This window comes from Microcebus murinus, chromosome 17 (genome assembly GCF_040939455.1).
Source record: "Microcebus murinus isolate Inina chromosome 17, M.murinus_Inina_mat1.0, whole genome shotgun sequence".
NCBI lineage: Eukaryota > Metazoa > Chordata > Mammalia > Primates > Cheirogaleidae > Microcebus > Microcebus murinus.
In genome coordinates, this window is record NC_134120.1 from 40,923,204 (window position 1) to 40,945,418 (window position 22,215).

Below are 22,215 nucleotides of genomic sequence, written 5' to 3' on the forward strand. Positions count from 1 at the left end.
ATTCTGGGGGTGGAAATATGTGAGGGAGAAAATAACAGATCTGTTTACAGAGTCGATAAGAGCTTAAATACTTATAGCAGAGCTTGGGAAAATAAGGGCTCAATATATATTTTTTGTTGAATGAATGAATGAAGAATCTCCCCAAAGATACTAAAATGGGAACGATGTTTGTTTAACTTTTAAATGTTACTAGGTTTTCATTCATTCGACAAATATTTATTGAACACCTACAATATGCTTGGCACTGTACTAGGTGCCATGGATACCAACTGAATGAACAAGAGAAACTTAATACTCCAAGGAGACGACGATCCAGTTGGGAAGACATGCACGAAAGGTGTCATAACTAATGCAATGATTGCTACATACACTTGGTTTACGCAGAGAGACCTAGCCAAACGAGGCATCAAAAATGGTCTCCTTGAGAACATCACCTTTGGGTTGAGTGCTGAACCATAAGAAGGTGAGGAGGATAAACTTGGGGGCAGAGTAAGCATCACGTGTGGAGTCACAAAGACCAGTGAGATCATAGAATGTTAGAGGAACTAGAAGGTGTCTAAAAGCTAAGCCTACAGAGCAGGAAGGAAATTGGACAGAGGTGAGCTGAAGGGCAGCCAGGGGCCGGCCAGGTGCAAGGAAAATGAATGCAGTTAGGTGCAGATCTTTCCTAATTAATTCTGAAACATAGATTTTTGGAATTTACCAAAAGGAATGTACTTATAGCAATATTTTTACACAAATACTATTATTTATATCGAATTAATTACTGTGCTTTGATATTTTAAGCTCATTTTTGGGGAACCATTGTTATGGGGTACATTTGTTTATCGATTTGTTGATCCACTTACCTATCACTACACACGTGCCAGATACAAAGATAAATAAGACAGTCGGTGCGTTCAGGGAGGTGATGTTGTAGTGTGGCAGGAGTAGGAGACAGTAGAAGACTGAACCAGTTAGACTAAGGAGGTGGGATGAACGTCATTAGATCACTGTTGTCTTCAAAACTTCTTTGTGGCCAATACAAACAAAATTGCAGACCCCTGCCATGGCGCTCTCATCAGTAGGAGGAGACTTCTGTTTTAACAACTGTTTACTTTTGGGGCATCTCCTAGTTCTTTTTGAGAGTTAGGGGATGTGAGAATAGGGGAGTAGCCTGTGAAAGCCATTCGCTATCAATAAGTTGCTTTATACAACTCCCGGGGCATCATTCATACTCCATTCTGTCAATGGGGTTGTTGTCCACAGGTGCTGTTTTCAGATTATGGGCAAGAAGTCCCTGGAGTTTGCGGAGCTAACCCACATTCCCCTCTGCCTTTCAGGACACTCTTCTATAGTCATTAGCCACCATACCTAGGCCAAGTTAAATGGTGAAGAGTATATTTGTGGAGTCAAGAGTTATCCATTAGGTAGAATATTCTGGATTTCTTGTTTAGTGCTCCGAGTTAGGCCTCTTTCAACTCAAAGTTGGTCATTTTGAGGGAACAGCTCTTTTGTATAGATGGAGGCACATACAAACTTGTGCACGGACACTGCCCTCACTCACATCAAGCCTTGCCTAATTAACCCCACAGAATCTCATGCTCTCTTGGTTTACTGAGACTTTTCTTTAGTTTTTCCTTTGCTCACTCCCTCAGCATACAAAGTCTTCTGGCTGCTGGTTGACTTTTTTTTCCAGTCTTTCTCTCCCTGATTGCACATGAATATTTATAACCAAATTTTTATCATAAATTACATATAATATTAATAAATGGCCCTAGCTTATAGCCAAGAGAAGTACACTATTTAATGGAAACAAGAATATTTATAATATTTCCCCTGTTGGTGCTGGTACACAGAAACAGCACTTGACCTTACTATATGAAATCACCCACTAGTCAGATTTATTGAACTTTATGACACTGTTATTAACCATTTTGGTTTTACTGATTTTTCTTGAGACTTTTCAGAATTTGTGTGTGTGTATTATTAAATATATCCATATCATCAGAAACTGTTTAGAGTAAGAGTAGACCTTGAAAAATGGGATATAGGGGTGGAGTTGGGATGGGGGGTAAGGGGTGATTAGCAGCACTGTCCTAACAGTCTGGGTGGGATGACAGTCCAGATGTGATGCAGCACGAACTGGAATCATGGCAAAGGCAGTGGGAATGGAAAGAAGATATAAAATGGAAAGAATCTTGCATAGGCTAAAATAGAAAGGGACCAGCAGCCAGAGAGGAATTCAAGTCGTGCTGATGTTTTGAACCTAGGCCAAGGGAAAGATGAAGTGACACTCACATAAACTAGGTAGGAAGACAGAAGGATTTAAAGATGGGATGCAAAATGACAAGTTCAAGTCCTCTATTTGAACTTTGAGGTGCTGACAGGAAACTGTGCTTTGAGGGCTGAGCAGAGGCTGAAGCCCATCCAAGCTATTCCCTCTCCCTTTCTTCCCCCTACTCACTCTCCTTTGACTACTGTCTTTTCTGGAGAGCTCTCAAAAAGGTGATAAGGCCTGGCTGCACTACCTCCTATTCCAGTTGGAGCTCAAGGGCATTTGAGTGCTTGGGCGCCGCGCACACCAGACCCAGCTGCAAGCTGCAGCAGTCTAGCTTTGCCAATTGGGAACACTATTAAATATTTGGGAATTTGGGATTGGAGCTCAAGAGAGAAGTCAGATCTCTACTTAGCTATTTAGAAGTCCTCTGCTTAGAGATAATTTAAATGTTGAGAGTAAATACATTTTCCTAGAAGACAGAGGATAGAAAAGAGGATGGAATAGACAACTCCAGGACATCTATGATTAGGGCAGAGAGGCAGGGAGATATGAGGGATTTCTGGAAAGTATCCAGCTATTGCTAACATAATGTGTTCATATTACCTGGCTGGGTACTTTCTGGACAGCCCTCATAGACCTGAGATAAAGCCATAGAAGCAGCAATTCTAGGGAAGGAAGAAAAGAAGAAGAAAAAGAACAACAAAAAACCCTAAGGATGAAGAGTGCAAGGAAAGAGATATTTCTAGAAATAGGTGCTGCTCAGTGTGATGTTGCAGAAAGAAAATGCGATTGAAAAGGTGGGTGGGTTCAGTAAGGAGAATGACTGATGTCTATTAAAAGTGGGGTTTCACGAGTGGTTGAATGCAGATAGTAGAACGTAAAAAGACAGTAAGTGGTAAAGAGTTGAAAATAGTGAATGAAGAAGAATTAGAGACTGGAAGGGTGTCTTGAGGCATTAATAAGAAAGTATGTTAAGTGTTCAATGCTTATACACTCTACAGAATGCATTCTGGCTAAGGGGAAATATGCAATAGAAAGGAAGAATTTAAATACATAGTGGAGAGTGGGAATTATTGAGAGATAAGTGTGGGTGTGTTTGTGTGTAGTTATCCTCCAATAACTCATATATTATCTTTGTGCAAATTAGACAAATGTGCCTCTCTCCTGGATGGATGGGGCCCCTCATCAGAGTGAATGGCTTGGTGAATAGAAAAATGAAGGCCTCATTCAGCCCCCACATGCAACTTGTAACCTGTTCAATAGTACATAGAAAAACTGTTTATAGACACCCCATTAAATCCCACTTAGAAAAAACTACCCCAGCCTGGCACAGTGGCTCATGCTTGTAATCCCAGCTACTTGGGAGGCTAAGGCAGGAGGATCACTTGAGGCAAGGAGTTTGAAACCAGCCTGGGCAACATAGTGAGACTCCATCTGTAAAAAAAAAAAGAAAGAAAATTAAAAATTTTCTGGGTATTGTGGCATACTTGAAGTCCCAAGCTACTTGGGAAGCTGAGGAAGAAAGATAGCTTGAGGCCAGGAGTTTGAGGCTGCAGTGAGCTGTGATCATACCACTATACTCCAGCCTGGGTGACAGAGGAAGACCCTGACTTAAAAAAAAAGAAAGAAAAGAAAGAAAGAAAGAAAGAAAGAAAGAAAGAAAGAAAGAAAGAAAGAAAGAAAGAAAGAAAGAAAGAAAGAAAGAAAGAAAGAAAGAAAGAAAAGAAAAAAATTTAAAAAGAAGAAAAAGAAAAAAAATGTCCAAGGACATTTTACTTGATTTTTCCTCTGTGCTCAGCCACATTCATTATTTTCCTCAAGATACATGCTTGTTCTTATTTATAGCCAGAAAATCAGTTAGTCAACGTCCAGTGTTGAGTTCTTTCCAAATTCTCCCTCCCCAGGGTCCACAGACGCATTCGTGTAGAAAAGTCCACAGCTGAAGTGTGTGGTGGCCAATAATCACATTATTAAGGACACTTTTTCTTTGTTGATGTTCCCCATCAGCTCCAGTTCTGCCACTGCTCACTAGACCTTAGGGACAGCTTTGTGATGTTGGTTATGTTTTGAAAACAACAATTTTTTTCTCAATATGAGTACGTAGCTTATAATTAGAAATATACAGTTTAATCACAGTTATGCTAGAAACAGGAATTATATATATATATGCATATATAAATTTTCCCACTTGGTAGTTAGGGAAAAAAAAGAGTAGAGATAGTTATGGGTATTATTGAATTTTCTTGAGAGGACACAGGCCATCAAATATTTAAAAAAAAATTTTAACATTTGTGCTTTTACTTTGTGTGAAAATGTCGCATATATATTTTTGGTAATTTCTTCAGGGATTTTAAAGAAGAAATTTTCTATTTTAATGTATCTTGGTGACAGTGATCTGGATAAGAATCCACTGGGGAATTTAGCAAAGATTCTGTCAATGAACAAAGAAGGTGGCGTGAGCTCCAGAGCTCCCCGGCTCCAGATAACACGGCCACTCTCCTAGCTCCCTCCTCTGTCTCTGTGTCACCATTTGCCAGAACAAAGAAGGGACTCCAAAACTGTGAGCTATCCTGCTTGAATGACATCCCTCCCTTTCTTGCACATGCACAGCCTGGCCTTGAGAGTGTGATTCATTCTTTATGTCACATAGCCCTGTTTACATCAGTCAGCATAAGAAGCTGAGAACTCCAAGTCATGTCTCATTCCCCTCATTTTAATATTCTTTGCCCCAACCCCTGCAGGACCTATCCTCTTCACCATAAATATATTTGGCATTTTATTTATTTATTCGTTTTTGTCTTTTTTCCTAATTGCAGTGTAAACTGGAAGTTCTGTCTGTTTTGCTCACTGCTGTCTCTCAGTGCCTGCGTCTGTGGCAGGTATAGCTATTCTCATAATTATTTTTTGGGTGAGCGAATGAAAAACAATTGATACAAATAGCATTTGAACTTGACATGAGCTTAGAGGTGGTCTGTGAGAAACCACAGAGACCAAGCAAGAACGGCAAGACTGTGGGCCTGAAATGTTTGTAGGGTCATGTACACACTAGGAGAGGCAGTAGTACCAGATGACAGGCACAAAACTAAGAGTTCTCTTACTGCAGAAATTGATCTGATATTGTGAGTGGCCATCTTATCAGTGCGACATTTACTACAGGCAAAATATTGTTTAAAACCAACAACAACAATAAAAACCTTCCAAGCTCTTGAATTGCAGCTGCTATCTATGCAGTTCTTTCCGGCAAGGAAAATTTGTAAGTGTTTTTTTAGGTCAACATTTGCTTTCATGGAAGCTAAAATGGTATGAACAAAATGCAAAACTAACAGAAGCTCCCAGCATATAGATGTTGCTCAACAGAAGCTTGGGTAATCAGAGGTATTAAGGTCTGGGCAGAATTAGGCAAAATCTATCTTCCATTTCAACTTTGCAGAGCTTTTCCCCCTCTGGGAACTTGGGTCTGCTCTTCGGGTCCCTCAACAGACTGTTCTGAATACTACACATCCTGACAGGGTCTTTCCCATACAACCTAACTTCTCCCTTTCCTGTCTTCCTTCCCAACATAATTATTTGACTTTTAGACTCTCTTCGTGCAGAACCATGCTTTTTTTTCAAAAGTCAGCAATATAGGCTTAATCTGACAAAAGAATTCCTGCAAATTCCTTCCTTGATAAACCATAGTGTTCAAGAATGACAATGCCTAAAACAAAAAATGATAAGGTTTCTTATGAGGTTTTAACCTCATAAGAAATAATGCTTATATCAGAAATTCAAGCAATGTAGGAAGATAATGATGTAAATATTTATTTAAGAGTGATTGAACTTTTTGGATTAAGAATTTAAAATTCAACCAAAAGGGCTAAAGGGGTGTGTAGATGCAGAGGCCATTTTTTCCTAAGAGAAGGGTACATTATCCTTTCATTTCCAGTAAGAGATTTGTGGAGGACAGCCAGGCATCCTGGTATACACTATAATCCAGTATTATTTTCATATATTCTTCTTAATATGAGAAATTTCAAGTTTAAATGTCGGATCTCCCCATATTCCTACAAATGAGGAGTAGATTGAGCATGTGTCAGACTCCCTAAGATGCATGTTTTGTGATTTCTCTAATGTGGAAAGAATCAGTGCATAGAACACACTCTTAGATAGATGGCCAACTGAGAATGTCAGTTTAGATATAATTTTCCATAGTTCTTGTTATATGGAGGTGGTAGACTGAATTTCATCATTTAGGGAAATTGCATGGACTCACAATCCATTTCTGCAGCATAAAAGAACTGTGGCACAAAATTTTATTAGAACTATGTGTGGCACTTTGGCTGTACTCTCCCCTCTGTGCAGCAGATGAAAACAGTACAAATATATTTTATTTCATGTTATCTCAGAGAAAATTAGTAAATTTTTCTATCAAAATTTGTTTTTATTAAGAGATCATTTAAAAATGTTTCAAAATGTCTAATATATTCTAAATTTCCTAGATGACAATTATGGTTCACAAATGGAAAATGTAAGGGGAAAGATAGTGGGTAGAGTGGAGAGAAGATAAAAGAATAAACCGTTTTGTGTAACTTTTAAGTTTTAGGTACATTCTCATATATTCTCGGAATTGTCACAGTGTGACTTTGTGGGGTAGGTTTGCTTAGAACTTCCAGGATGTCCTACCCCTCATTTAGGAGGTAATGTCCCCTTTTTAGCTGCCAACCTCCCTGAATTTTCTCCCCTCCCTCTCAATCAGTCCATTACACAAAAGTTTATGAGAACAAAACTGGACAACAGGAAACTTAGGATTTCCTCTGTTCAAAGAAAAATACTTATTTTAAAAATGTGATGATGATTACTTTTTATTTCATTATTATTATTATTATATTTTGAGACAGAGTCTTGCTTTGTTGCCCAGGCTATAGTGAGTGCCATGGCGTCAGCCTAGCTCACAGCAACCTCAGACTCCTGGGCTTAAGCAACCCTGCTGCCTCAGCCTCCCGAGTAGCTGGGACTACAGGCATGCGCCACCATGCCCGGCTAATTATATATATATATATATATATATATATATATATACACACACACACACACATTGGACAATTAATTTCTTTCTATTTATAGTAGAGATGGGGTCTCACTCTTGCTCAGGCTGGTTTTGAACTCCTGACCTCAAGCAATCCGCCCTCCCCGGCCTCCCAGAGTGCTAGGATTACAGGCGTGAGCCACTGTGCCCTGCCGATGATTACTTTTTATAATCTATCTTTCAATTGGTCTATAAACATTAACAGAAAGAAAATCCAGTCACCCAGAAACTCTTATGAGAGCTCTAAAAATGAAGACTTGAGTGTTATAAGTTTCCCCAAACTGTTATCATTTTCACTAAAACCTGCCTCACTGGAGGAAAAGTGGCAAGTTATACCTAAGAGCCCCTAATTATCGTATAACTTTTTCTTAATTAAAAAGAATTGTACAGTCCCCAAAGGAATGGGACTGTGAGTTAAATAGGTGATGATAGTTGCTACTCATGTTTTATGGAATTCATTATTCTGTAGGGGATAAAGACATTTTAACAGATATTTGATATAGTTTAGCTAATATTTCCAAGATTTTGTCTAAATTGGTGGGCAAAAAATATTCAAGATGAAAATTGCCACTTTGGTGAATTCTGTTATGCCCAATAACATTGCAATGTAAAGCAAACAACACCAACATCCTTATTACATTTAGGTTTATTACTTCTTTGTTAATTGGGCTGAGGGTACACATTTCCAACTTTGAGTCTAAATCACTGATTCTTGTCACTTTCTGTAATTCTAATTTAGTTATCATTATTTAAAAAAAATTGTTCTAGATGATTGTGATGCGAAGTCAAGTTCAGTGGAAGAGTAGCAAAATGACAGGTGAAACAGTGTGTTCTGAGCTGCCATGAAATCAGAACTAAGATGGCTAAAGCAAGGAGACCAGATAGGAGAAATAGACAACTTACAGAATGGGAGAAAAATCAAGCAGGTGAGATATGGGAAGAGGGGATAAGTAAATACACACCTAATGGATACGTAACTTCAACACAAACTGTACAAAAGCAATTTATGTAATCAAAACATTTATACCCCTGTAATATTCTGAAATTTTAAAAAAGGAAAAAAAAAGGATACAGACATAAAATAGCATACAGATATTGTGAATATAAAATAATTATTAGAAACTAACAAAAAAAGAATGGAAGAAAATATTTACAAATGATACATATGATAAAGGGTTAATAACCAGAATCTAGAAAGAACTCAAGCAAATCAGCAAGAAAAAAAAATCAAACAATCCCATTAAAAAATGGACAAAAGACATAAAGAGAAGCTTTCAAAAGAAGATAGACAAATGGCCAATAAACATATGAAAAAATGCTCAATATCACTCACCATCAGGGAAATGGAAATTGAAACCACAATGAGATATTGCTTTACCCCAGTTAGAATGTCTTTTATTAAAAAGCCCCAAAAAATAGATGCTGGCATGGATGCAGAGAGAAAGGAATGCTTATACACTGTTGGTGGGACTGCCAATTAGTACAACCTCTGTGTAAACCAGTCTGGAAAGTCCTCAAAGAATTAAAAGTAGACCTACCATTTGATGCAACAATCCCACTACTGGGTATTTACCCAAAGGAAAATAAGTTATTTTATCAAAAAGATACCCATGCTAGAATGTTTATTTCAGTACAATTCACAATTGTAAAGGTGTGGAATCAAAATGCCCATCAATTCATCAGTAAATTAATAAAATGTGGTATATGTATACCATGGAATACCATTCAGCCATGAGGAAGGATGATTTAATGCCTTTTGCAACAATCTGGATGGCCCTGTAGATCATTATCCTAAGTGAAATATCTAAAAAATGGAAAAACAAACACCACATGTACTGACCATTAAATTGGAACTAACCAATGAGTACATACGTGCATAGAGGGAAGTATAACTCAGTGGGAGGAGGGGAGAGTAGGGAATGGACAAAACCCTACCTAATGGGTACAGTGAACACTATCTGAGTGATGGACACTCTTATATCCCTGACTCAAGCACCATTTGTAGCTCCATGATACTTTAAAATTAAAAAAAAAAAAGGTGGGGGTGATGGAGCAAGCCATTAAACTATCTGGGAGAAAAGTATTTCAGGCAGAGGAAACAGCTGCTCCTGGCAAGGCTCAGAGGGAACAGCGTGCCTGGAATGTTCTAGGAGCAGCAAGGAGGCCACTATGTCCAGAATGAATATGAGAAGAGTGGTAGGAAATCTGCTCAGAGAAGTTAATGGAGGACCTTGTAGGTTATAGGAAGAGTTTTGGCTTTTACCCTGACTGGTATGGAAGCCACCAGGGGTTTTGAATAGAGAAAGTAAAGGTTCTGACTTGGTCATGCTCTGGGCAGCCACTCACCTCTCCATGAAACTGTCCATGATTGTATTAACTAGCATTTATTTGTCCCTTGTGGGTTCTTGCAGTATTTCTTTCTATTAGATTACCACCCTTCCCTTGTTTTTGATAACAATGGGTATAGTTTTCCTTCTTTTTTCCTTGGGTCACAAATATCTTGAAGGTGCCTCGTTTATATTTATATGTCCAGTGGCATCCAGTGTACTCTCTTCACATAGCAGGTGAAGGAGTTCAGGAAATTTTACCTCAAAATATGACTCCTTCATATAAAGAGTATTTTGAATTAAAGGCCCTTAAAGATCAATAGGTGTTGGAAGGGGCTTTCCCTCCATCTTCAAAAAAGTTTCATTTTTATGAAGTTTCCCTTTACCCCCACATAGGCAATTACCAAATATTTGCTGTCTTTATGTAACTTTTCAACTTTGTTTACGGTGAATCCAATTATGAAATGTCACACAAGCACAGAACTAGTGATGATGACTATAATTTGTTGACATGACTGAATAACACTCGTGCATCATTTATTTTAAAAATTTTGCCTGTACTGTTTGTTTTTCTTAAGCAATAAATTAATATGTTATTCCACGGATAGCCATAAACACTCAATCAACTATCTCACAGTCAGGGTTTCATTTATAGGCATTTGAAACAACCTTGCTATTCCTCTGGAGTTCATTCTGTGAACTATAGCACAGAAATTAGTCCTGTGAGTGTGATTTGAAGGTATTGAAAGGCCTCACTTGCCCTAAAGTATTTCCACTATAAAGACTGCTCCCCCACCCCCACCCCACTCAGACCTTCAACATTCAGTTCCTGCCCCTGGTGCAATTCCTTTCTTTCTTAACAAAGGAAAGCATGCTGCTCTTAGAAAACCTCTACAGAATGCACAACTGGTCCTAAGCAATTGGAGTCACTTAGAGCACAGCCTAGTGAGGACTTCATTAAAAACTATACTTCACTTGCACCTCTCTTAACCAGCTGAAGACATGACTGGTATTTTATATATTATTTATTTATTTATGCAAGATCCTCTAACTCTGCAGACTGCTATTGACATAGTGAATGTCCCATTTCTGCATGAACATCTATTGGATAAAATGATTTAATCAGCTTTGATGATTTGGAATAACAGGACTTTACCAAGAGACTTGACTATTCTGATTTGAAAGTAAATGTCTTAACCTCCCTCGACATGACATTTATTTTCCATAAATGGTGCTGGCTTTGCCTTGGCATTCTTTTAGCAGCAGGAGACCATTATCATGTGAGAATGTTCTCTCCCCTTTCACATTATCTCTTAATTATTGCCCTCTTTTCTATAGGCATTGCCCTTAGGAATTTTCATGTAATTTCCCCGCCTCCATTCCTCCTCTGACTTGTCCTGCCATGGGAGAGGATTTGGGTGTTAACCCCAGAAAGTCCAGAATAATGAATCTTGTAGACAGTTGGCTCAGTATCCAAGGAATCCTTTGAGAGGGGGCTGAGATACTGTGAGCAACGTGCAAGGCAAATGCTTGGGAACTAAAAAATTTGCATTGAAGCCTTCCAGGGAAAGGAGAGGATGACAATGGAAATCTCGAGGCTGGCAGGAGGAGGATGGAAGGTTTAGTTTTTCCCACATGCTAGTCTCTCAAGACCATCCATTTTATTTATTTATTTTGAAGAAAAGGTTTCATCCTTCCCACTAACAAAAATAGCCCTCCCTTTGTAAAACCCATCTCTGCCTTTTTGTTGAGTCTGTAGCCAGCCCGGTTAAAACAATGGCTGCAAAAAAAACTGAGAACTCCCTTGATGCATCTCAATGGCTGTTTGTTAACTTCAAAGCTGACCATTTAAATGCAAACCCTATTAAGTAAGTAATCTCAAACATAAGCACTCAGTTTGAGTCATATAGCGTTTAATTATCTAACATTGTTTGTTTTTAATTTACACTACAGTATATATATGTATACACATACACACTTTTAACATTCACTTTAGAATACAAGTTTACGTTCAGGCATAAATGCTTCTCTTGTATTATTTATGAATCTATGGGACCCTGGGTGAAGGTTACTATTTTCTACACAGGCACATACAAAACCTATTAAGAAGAGGTTCCCCACCCCCAACCCCAGTGCATTTGGATGTTAGCTGAAAGGATCCTTGGAATTCTGTTAAGTTTGCCATCAATATTTATTGACTATAATTGTGATGTCATATAACAAGGCACATTAGCTCTGATTGCAGGCATTTCTGGCAACAAAAGAGTAGGGATTTAAGTCTTTTTCCCATTTCTTTGAAAATGCAGGAAAAAAAATTTCCTGGTGTTTTTTCAACATAATATAAAGGTCACTGACAATAGCCCACCTATAGATGCTGATGTGTGACATTTAAACTGAATACAAAGAAAGCATGATAAGCATTAAAAAGAACTAGTTGCTCTCAAGATAATGCTATTTACACAATCATTTCTCCTTGGGAAAAAAAAGTAACATTCCAATTTATTTCTCAGATATCGCTTGAAAGATATACATATATAGCACCTTTGAGAATGTGAATAAAGAAAAAAGTGTCTATCACTGACATTTAATCTACCAATTCATAAATATTATTTAAAAAAATATGGCCTGGGCTGTGCAAACTAGAAACTGGGGAAATATTCTTTGGATTATATAGTCAGTTGTTACGTTTTAGTGAACAAAATTGAGGTGTTTATGTAACAGGAGCTGTGTGTACATGTTGCCAAAACTACCAGTTGAAAAGAACGAAGTCATTTAGAAAATTGTTCTATGTTTCCCATATATGTAGGACATTAATAACTGGCTAGACTGATTTGATTTCTGTGAAATGAAATTGTTTAACTATGTTTATAAAATTAGCCCTTGTTTTAGCATTATGTTGCCATAGTTGAATCTGAGTTTGGGTGAGTGGTTAATAGTGTATAAGTCTGTAAAAGAAAATAAAATTTTCTAACTCTCTAAACATATTATGCAAGGAATAAGACCTGGAGACCAAATCATGTAGCATATTTGCGACTTCTGCTTCTTAGATTATAGATTAACTCTCTTTTTCATGCTACCAAAAGTTTGGCACTTGTCCTGGAGCCTGCATCAGAAGAATTAGAGCAAGTAGTTTGAGAAGAAGGAAAGAGAAGTTGATTAATTTTGTTGGCAAAGGAGGAGGATGGAGACTACTGTCTGAAAAATATCATTGTCCTAATAATAAGCAGAAATACAGAGCTTTTTAAAGGTGGGTTCTCAGCTTCAGGCAATTGCTGTTGAACTATATTGGATGACCCTGATTGTCTCATCTTCATCCCATGTCCCATCTCTGTCCCATCTCACTGAAGACAAACCTGTGGCCTCCACCCAGCACATCTCTCTACCAGGTCTGGGCTGAGCCATCTCCTATAGCACAAAGAACAAAAGACATTACCTTGCCCCTCCCAACTATTGGCCTGAGGCAGAGAGGCAGATTTTAGTTCTCATAAAGGGGTGGAGGATATTTTAAAGAGAAAGAAAATATTTTTGCCATTTTTTTGGGCTATTCCCTCTGTTACATATTCCCTACTCTCAATATTTCCCTTCCATGTCTATGGGAGGAGGAGTGACTACTCTGTTACACTCACTGTTCTGACTGAGGAATGCTGTTACTGAAAATGTGGCACTTGTCCCCAAGGCCATATCAGAAGAACAAGGACAAGTGGTTTGAGGAGAAAGAGAGGGAGGTTTATCAATGTGCTGGCAAATGAGGAGAATGGCAGACTTGTGTCTTAAAGTAACATATTCTTATTGTTAAGCAGAAATACAGGGCTTGTAAAGGAAGGGTTTTCAGCTTCAGGCCATTGCTGTTTAATTAGAGTTGATAGTTCTGATCCATCCCATCTCCTGTGAAGACAATCTAGTGACTTCTGCCAGGACAATTCCATTGAGTCATCTCCCATGGTACAAAGAAAAAGGAAACTTTCCTGCCCCTCTGATTACTGCCCTTGGACATGAATGCAGGTTTTAATTCTCAAGAAGAGTAGAGGAGGTCTTAAAGACACAACTTTTAAAACGTTTTCCCCTTTTTCATGCCATTTCCTCTGTGACAATGCAACCATATCTGGATGGACTTTTTCACAAGATAATATATGTCTCTTGGGCTCATTCAAATTCCACAGAGGATCATTTACAAGTTAATTTACCTCTCCAAAACAATACTTTTCTACCCTTCAAAAGAATAGTCTACATTCCCCATCTCCTCTTTCCCCTGTGAAGGGTATATAAGCAACTGTACCTCTCAGGGTTATTGGGCAGTCATTCTCCTGTGATTACTCTGTGCTTATGCACATTAATATGCCTTTTTTCTCTTAATCTGTTTACTGTTAATTCATATTAAAACACTTAGACTTGAACTTTCAGAGAAGTTTGAATTTCCTTACAAAAACACTAACATAAGAAGTGTAAGAAGAGTGAATTACCATGGGCAAGAAATTCTGGATTTGCATAGAGCATAGATTCAGACCAAATGGAATTAAAATCCTCATCATGATGTTGTATATTTTCTTTGAACTTTACATCATTTCGTTGCTAAACCTTCCTAATAGCATCTTGTCTGTATTATGTAGTTGTACAAAAATTTATGCTAATTTGAAAGGAAAACACAGTGAAATGTCACTCTGAGACCTAATGCTCAGAATGATTACAGAGGAAGGGCAGCTCACAACCTCTGCAACAAATAGGAGTCCCAAGTATAAACAAAATTCTATGCTGACAAAAGTTTAAATTTCTAAAGCTAATGACATATGATGGGAATTTTAATATTTTATTGTATAATAAAATAAATATATTTATACTTCTCATTTCAAAGCCCTAATGCAACATCTTCTATGTGACCTAGGTTTGATTTGTGAGAAGTCTCCTTTCACATTGACACCACTGAAGTTGTTTAAGAGAAGGCTGGAGCAGCAGCAGATTGAATTTCTATTAGTGTAGTAGGGACACAGGATAATCTATTTTGAAACAATTGCTGTTACATTTTTCCTTTCCATTTTCTCCCCCATGCAACCCTTTAGCTTTAAGATTTGGTTATGGGATTGCAGGGTGCAGAGGGGGCTTGCCTGTGCCAGAAGCCCTCTGAAAGGCTCATGTCAGAATTACTCCACTGAGAGGCAAGAAGGCTGCAGTATTTACCCATTGACTTGGGTCCCTTTTTGGCTGAGTTTTGCTCCAGTAACACAAACTGTGATTTATCCTGCTCACTCCTTGGCTTTAGGCTGGTGGAAGCCATCAGCCTGTATGGGAGCTCTCTGGGGATGACCTTACTATTGACAAGATCATATGGGCAGGACACCAATTGTCAATCAGTAAAATTGATTATTTAGTTAAGAATACTGATTAGCAACTTTTGTGTGCATTTAGGCATTGTATTAGCATGCTAGGGTTGCCATAAGAAATACTATAGACTAGGTGGCTTAAACAACAGAAATATTTTCTCACAGCTCTGGAGGCTGTACATCTAATATCAAGGTGTCAGCTGGGTTGGTTTCTCTTGAGGACTCCCTTCTTGACTTATAGATGGCCATCTTCTCTCTGTGTCTTCACATGGTATTCCCTTTGTGTATGTCTGTGTCTTAAATCTCTTCTTATAAGGACACCAATCATATTAGGTTAGGGCCCAGCAAATGATCTCATTTAACTTAATTACCTCATTATTAACTAATAACCTCTTTAAAGGCCCTGCCTCCAAATACAGTCATGGACCACATAATGACCTTTTTGTCAATGAAGAAACACTTACATGATGGTGATCCCATAAGACTATAATGTAGCTGAAAATTCTTATTGGCAGAATGTCTTAGTACATAGCACTACTCACATATTTGTGGTGATGCTGATGTAAACAGACCTACTGCCCTGCCAGTCGTATAAAAATATAACACATACAATTATATACAGTACATAATACTTGATAATATTAATAAATGAGTATGTTTTTGGCTTATGTATTTTACACTATAATTTTAGTCATTATTTTAAAATATACTCCTTCTATCTATTGAAAAAACGTTAACTATAAAACAGCCTCAAGCAGGTCCTTCAGGAGGTATTCCAGAAGTCTGCATTGTTATCACAGGAGATGACAGCTCTGTGTGTGCTATTGCCCCTGAAGATCTTCTAGTGGGACAAGATGTAGGGATGGAAGAGAGTGATGCTGATGATCCTGACTCTGTGTAGGCCTAGGCTGTTGTTTGCATTTATGTCTTAGTTTTTAACAAAAAAGTTTAAAAAGTAACAAAAAAAATAGATACAAAGAAAGAATATTTTTGCACAGTTATGTAATGCATTTCTGTTTAAAGCTAAGTGTTATTACAAAATGGTCAACAAGTTTAAAAAGTAAAGTTTATAAAGCAAAAACATTCTTAGGGTGGGGAACCTGTGGCCTTCTGATTTCAAGATTGTTCTTTTTTAAGTACCAAAGGAGACAAGAAAACCTTCATCTTTACTGCATGCCTTTTAATAAAAGGATTTGTTCTGTAAAATTTGGATTCAGTCAAAAAGCTGCACTTAAGGACCTAAAAGGTCACAGGTGGCTTTAAGGCTGCAGGTTCTTCACCCCAAAGTGACTGACTCACTCAGAGCAAGTTCTTGTCCTGCAAGCTCCATTGTGGTAAGTGTCCTTTACAGAAGTAGCATTTTAAAAATCTTTTATACTGTATTTTTATTCTACCTTTTCTATGTTTAGATATGTTTGGATACACAAATACACTTGGTCTTCCATATCCGTGGGTTCTGTGTCTGTGGATTCAACCAACGAGGGATGGAAAGCTTTGAAAAAAATAAAATCGTGTTTGTACTGAATGCATACAGACATTTTTTGGTCATTATTTCCTAAACAATATAGTATAACAACTATTTACATAGCATTTAAATTGTATTAGGTATTATAAGTAATATAAAAATAATTTAGAGCACTGTATATGAGAAGATATGGACAGATTATATGCAGCTACTATGCCATTTTATATTAGGGACTTGAGCATTTGCAGATTTTGATATCCATAGGAGATCCTGGAACCAATCCCCCATGGATAACTGTACTTACCATTATGTTATATTTGCCTACAGTATTCGGTACAATAACATGCTGTACAGGTCTGTGTTTCATAGGTGAGACCATCTAGGTTTATGAAGGTACACTCTATGATGTTCACACAAGGAGGAAATTGCCTAATGAGGCATTTTCTCTTAACACATTCCCATCAATAAGCAAGGAATAACTGTACAGTCTCATTCTGAGAGATTGGGGGTTAGGACTTCAACATATGAAATTTAGGGAAAATACAATTCAGTTCATAGCAGGTATTATCAAATGCATAAAGAAAACAAAAGATTACCCAAATCTTAAAGTATTAATAACTTGAGTAATGTGGGTCACTACAGAGGGATGTTGGTCACTTTTTGTGTAATGGGCTATTTTCTTGATGCTTCCTCTGTAGGAACAGTTAGAGATTAATTATAAATCTACATACTGAATGGCAGCTTCTCCCACTCCCTCCATCTACTTTTTCTGCAACTCATACCCCTGAGCAGAAATTTGGAAGATTTTTCTCATGAGAAACTAAACAGCTATAGGAAATAATAAATATTGAATGTTGGAGGTCTTCCAAAGAGGAATCCTGTCCACATCCTAATTTTCCTACAAATAAAATCCATAATCCAAAAAAATTGGTCAAAAAAATCTAGGACATCATATCAAATTTTTAATGCCTCATTCTAAAGTATATATGGATATAAAAGAACCACAAGATAATTAAAGAAATCCTCCAAAATGAAAACCAACCTAAAGAAACACAGGAGAAAGTTGCAGGTAACAGAAACAATGCAGAGAATATAATTTAAATAACTAAAAATTATAAAAATGCTATTAGAGAAATTTTTCTCAATTATTCCCTCAAATAGGTTTTCTAACCCTAGTGTATTTTGTTCTTCACTCTCAGAGATGCCTATGATTGTTATGTTAGGCTTCTTTACATAATCCTATATTTCTTGTAGGCTTTGTTCTTTCTTCCTATTTCTCTGCTGTATCTCTTTGACTGATTTGCTTAATGTAAAGGTGTTGTATTCAAGTTCTGAGATTTTCTTCTGTCTGATCTCACCTATTCTTAAAGCTTTCCCCTGTGTCTTCTATTTCCTTGAATGAAGTTTTCATTTCCAGAAGATTTGTTTGATTTTTCTTTAATAATTCACTTTCTTTAGTGAATTTTTGATCCATTTCCTGCATTGTTTTTGTGGTTTCTTTGTGTTGGGCACACTTAAAACTTTCACTCAAATGATACAAAAGCAATTTATGTAACCAATATGTTTGTAATCCCATGATATTCTGAAATAAAAAAATAAATAAAAAATAAAATACAATGTCAATATTACAATATGTCAAAAATACTATCAGAAAGACTAGAGACTTGTGAAGAAACCAATGATAAAAAAAGAAAAAAAAAAAACAGGTGAAATAGAAAAAAAAGGAAAAAAACTGAAATAGAAAAAAATCTAAAAAAGGAAATGAATAATAGAATAGAAATAATCAAGCATTTATGGTATTAATTAGGAGGGAGAAAACAAAAATAATAAAGAAAAAATTATCATAAAAATAATATTAATAGGAGGCTGTGTGCATTGGTTCATGCCTATAGTCCCAGCCATTGGGGAGGATAAGGTGGAGGATTGCTTGAACTCAGGAGTTTGAGATTTGCTATGAGTAAGCCATGATAATACCATTGTACTTTAGCCAAGGTGACAGAGCAAGACCCTGTTAAAAATAAATAAATAAAATAATAATAGGAAAAAATTCACAATGGGGAAGGACCCAGAGAGGGCTTCCTATAATGAATAAAAATAAACTTTGCTGGGGAAATTACTCAAGCCTGTAATCCCAGCACTTTGGGAGGCTGGAGTGGAAGGATTGCTTGAGGGCAGGTGTTTGAGACCAGCCTGGCCAACATAAAAATAAAATAAACAAATAAACAAAAAGTCTACCAAAAATATTTTAAAAATTAGCCAGTCGTGGTAGTGTGTACCTGTAGTCCCAACTACTAAGGAGGCTAGAGCTAGAGGATCACTTGAGTCTAGGAGTTTGAAGTTGTAGTAAGCTATGATCATGCCACTGCACTCCAGCCTGGGCAACAGGCTTGTCTCTAAAACAAAGAGGGGGGGGGGAGATATTTGTATTAAGGCACTTTATTATATGATGATATATATATATATCATTGGAGATAAAAACTTACAGAGAAAAAAACTCAAAGGGGCAAAAACAATAAACTGGGAGAAAATATGGCAATATGGAATTGACCCAGGAGGGTAGGAAATATTAGAATGATATCTTCAAATTCTGGTGAAAAATTATTTTTAACTTGGGATTCTATTCACAACCAAACTGACATCAGATGTGAAAGGGAAGACATTTTTAAACATGCAAGAACTCAAAACATGTACCTCTTATTTTTGGACTGTGGTTCACTATGGGTAACTGAAACCACAGAAAGTAAAACTTCAGATCAGAGGTGACTACTGTATGTACACAGTTTTAAAAGAAATTAAATGAACAATCATATAAAAAGTAGCAGCTTCCTGGGTACATTACTGCTACTTATCTATATTTTAGCGAACTGTTATGTTATTTATCTTCATCACTAAAAAATTCATATATTTCTATTTCTTAATGTATCAATTTTAGACATTTTTCTACTGAATTTCTGTCTGTACCCTTTCTCAGGTAACTGCTGAAAGAAGTCTATCACCAAAATGAGTCAGTGAGCCAAGAAGGAAGACAACTTCAGGGCCAGCAAGGAGTCTAGATCAGCTGTGCAAGTTCTCTAAGGGAACCGATAGTCGAAACTCTAGGAGGAAGTTCTCTAGGAAAAAAAGTGAAACTGATATGTATGCCATAAAACTGATATGAATGCCATAAAAATGATTTGAGCCAATCATTATTATACCTTTCCTGTTGCCAATGATTGGTTTAGAAATGGGCATGTGACAAAATTCTAGCCAACAATGTGTGAGAGGAGTTTACATTTCGGGGAAAGGTTTTCAGGATCTTAAAAACATATTTAGGAAGAGATGTTATATCACGTCTAGATTTGATGTCTATATAATTGTGGCATCAGTTTTGTGCCCAGGAGAGAACAATTCTAAGGGCAAAGCTGCTGAATTAAAAACAGTTCAGCAGAAGGATACATTTTTGGTGATGTCATGGAGCCACTGAATTAAGCAACCCTGGAACTGTTTACATCTGTATTTCTTGGTCTGTGAGAAAATAAGTTTTCTCACTGTTTAAAGTAGCCAATTTAGGTGCTTGCATTAGAGAGCATCCTCAACGAGAGAAGTGCATACAGGTGTATCTGAAAGGCCTGGAGCCTTGATGGAAGCCAGACTGAGATCTCTTTGGTGAAAATCATGAGGGAGGCTGGCAGATCAGGCTGCAGGAAGGAACAGTGTTTTCTAGTAGAATATGAGTCTAGGTTTGATGCACCCTTACCTGTTCCTTTCACCACTGACATAGCTTCCCCTGGAATACCTCTGTACTCTGTAAAGGAGGGATATATAATGATGTAATGCAATGAAGTATAATTCAATATAATAGAATAAAATAGCATAATAATATAATGTAATATAATGCAATACAGTATGATACTATTACAATATAATATTTTTTAATATGCTAATATATGATACATCATAGGAGGGACAAATAATTCTACTATGTAAACAATTAATAGATCAAAGAGTTACTGCCATGTGGATAATTTGTCATGGATAGCATATTGTATTATTTTTTTACTACTATATAACAAATCACCACCAAATATAATGACCTCAAATAACAGCTATTTATTTGGACTACGTGGGACGGCAGAGTGCTTCTGATACTGTCTGTGAGGAGCTATAGGCCAGCTAGGCAGCTCTGCTTCTGGGACCTGGCTGGCTGTCACCTGTGCTGAAGGAGGTGACTGGTCCATGTGGTCTCTTACCCTTCACCAGGCTAGCTGGGCTTTTTCTCTTGGTGGTTGTAGGTAGGGTATGTTTCACATCTGCTACGTTCTGTTTGGTAAAATAAATTGCAAGGCCATTCCAGACTCACGGGGCAAAGAAATTGACTCTACCTCTTGATAAAAATGTCATGGGTATAGGAAAGGAAGATTAGAACCATTTTTGCAAGCAATTTACCACACACATCCCAGTGGAAACCTGAGCAGAGAGCCACCTACATACCAGGCAATGAGCAAAAGGGCCTCAGAGGTATGGGCAACAGCTTGGATTGTATGAGAGGCAAACCAACCACTGGGCCATGGACCACTTTTGAAGGGTAAGAACAACAGTTTGGCAAGGATAGCTGTCCCTAGTGGTCCACCATTCTTGTGGGGAGGCCAGGCAACCTGGGCTGCAGTAAGTCACCTCATCAGTACAAAAGAGAATATGAGTTAACTCCTTTTTCATATAGGTGTGCCACCCTCTTGGTGATTTCCCAAAGTAACAGGAGGAGACTGTGCCAAGGCTGGTGTGGTGGTGTTGGGCTGGCCTGGGGTGGCTGGGAGCCAGGGTGTCTCAGTATTGAAGTGTCACCTTTGCACGTGTCACTAGTCTTGTATAGACATAAAGTACTCATGGAATTCATGCAATGTGATTCTAATGATTTCTATCTAGTCCTTTTTCAAATGAGTTAATCAGCCACAAACAATCTTTCTCTGCTCAGGACCTGCCTGGACTCTCCCTCTTCACCATCCTTGATCCTGGTTGGTCAGGATCTCTGCTCTTCTACATCCACAACATTTATATTGAAACTTCAGTTTCCTGGCATCAGACTCTTTGTATTGACTATATAGATTTCTACTCAGCCGAAAGAGTCTGTAATTCAACTACCAAGTTGACATTTGATCATTTCAGTGATTCCAATTCTTATCAGGTGATGCATAGATTTGTGGAACTCTAGACCTGAAAGAATTAGCTCTTCTATAATGCATAGGATTGTACTTATGCATGAGAATTATGTCACTGTGCTCTGATCTCTCCCTTGATTCTCCAGTATGTGTGGCAGTTTGAGGAATGGTTGTGAGGTTCATCTTATTCTTTGACATCTGGAGAGCAACTTCCAAGTTCATGGGACGTGAATATCTCCTTCACTATGGAAAAATCACTGATTTTTCATTTTATGTTATCAAACATTTGTTCCATTCCTTCTTTCCTCCTCTACTGCATTTCCCAAATCTATTTAACTATCTATTGTCCAGTGGGGGTTACACTTACAATTTATCAAGGATAATTAACATACATGAACTGATAAAATAATTAAATGCCAAGTCTTGTCTTACTGATGGAAAACAGACAGGAAAGGGGTCTCTCAAGAGGTGTTGTCCTAGTTGTAGAAGACGAAGGCATGAGCTATGTTGGGACAAATGGAGGATGGGGAGGTGGCCAGGGAGAACATCAAACACAAATCCTACATTTATGGAGCTGATGAGAATAATGTCTTTTGCATATATTCATAAAATGTATTAAATGTGCATATGTATTAAATGTAAAATGTA

At 37.5% G+C, this 22,215-nt stretch overlaps 1 long non-coding RNA gene across 4 annotated transcripts; it reads left to right on the top strand.

The window, feature by feature from the left end:
* The first annotated feature begins 519 nt into the window (after positions 1–519).
* Positions 520–16,496, top strand: LOC109729743 (uncharacterized). 4 transcript variants are annotated; one of them, XR_001146825.2, is made up of 6 exons: positions 520–598; positions 4,652–4,820; positions 5,077–5,139; positions 8,094–8,251; positions 12,736–12,899; positions 16,377–16,496. It is a non-coding gene; the product is annotated as an uncharacterized LOC109729743 (long non-coding RNA). The 4 variants fall into 4 exon arrangements; XR_002222025.2 differs by having other exon boundaries at positions 526–649; XR_012912846.1 differs by lacking the exons at positions 4,652–4,820; positions 5,077–5,139.
* Positions 16,497–22,215: the final 5,719 nt, after the last annotated feature.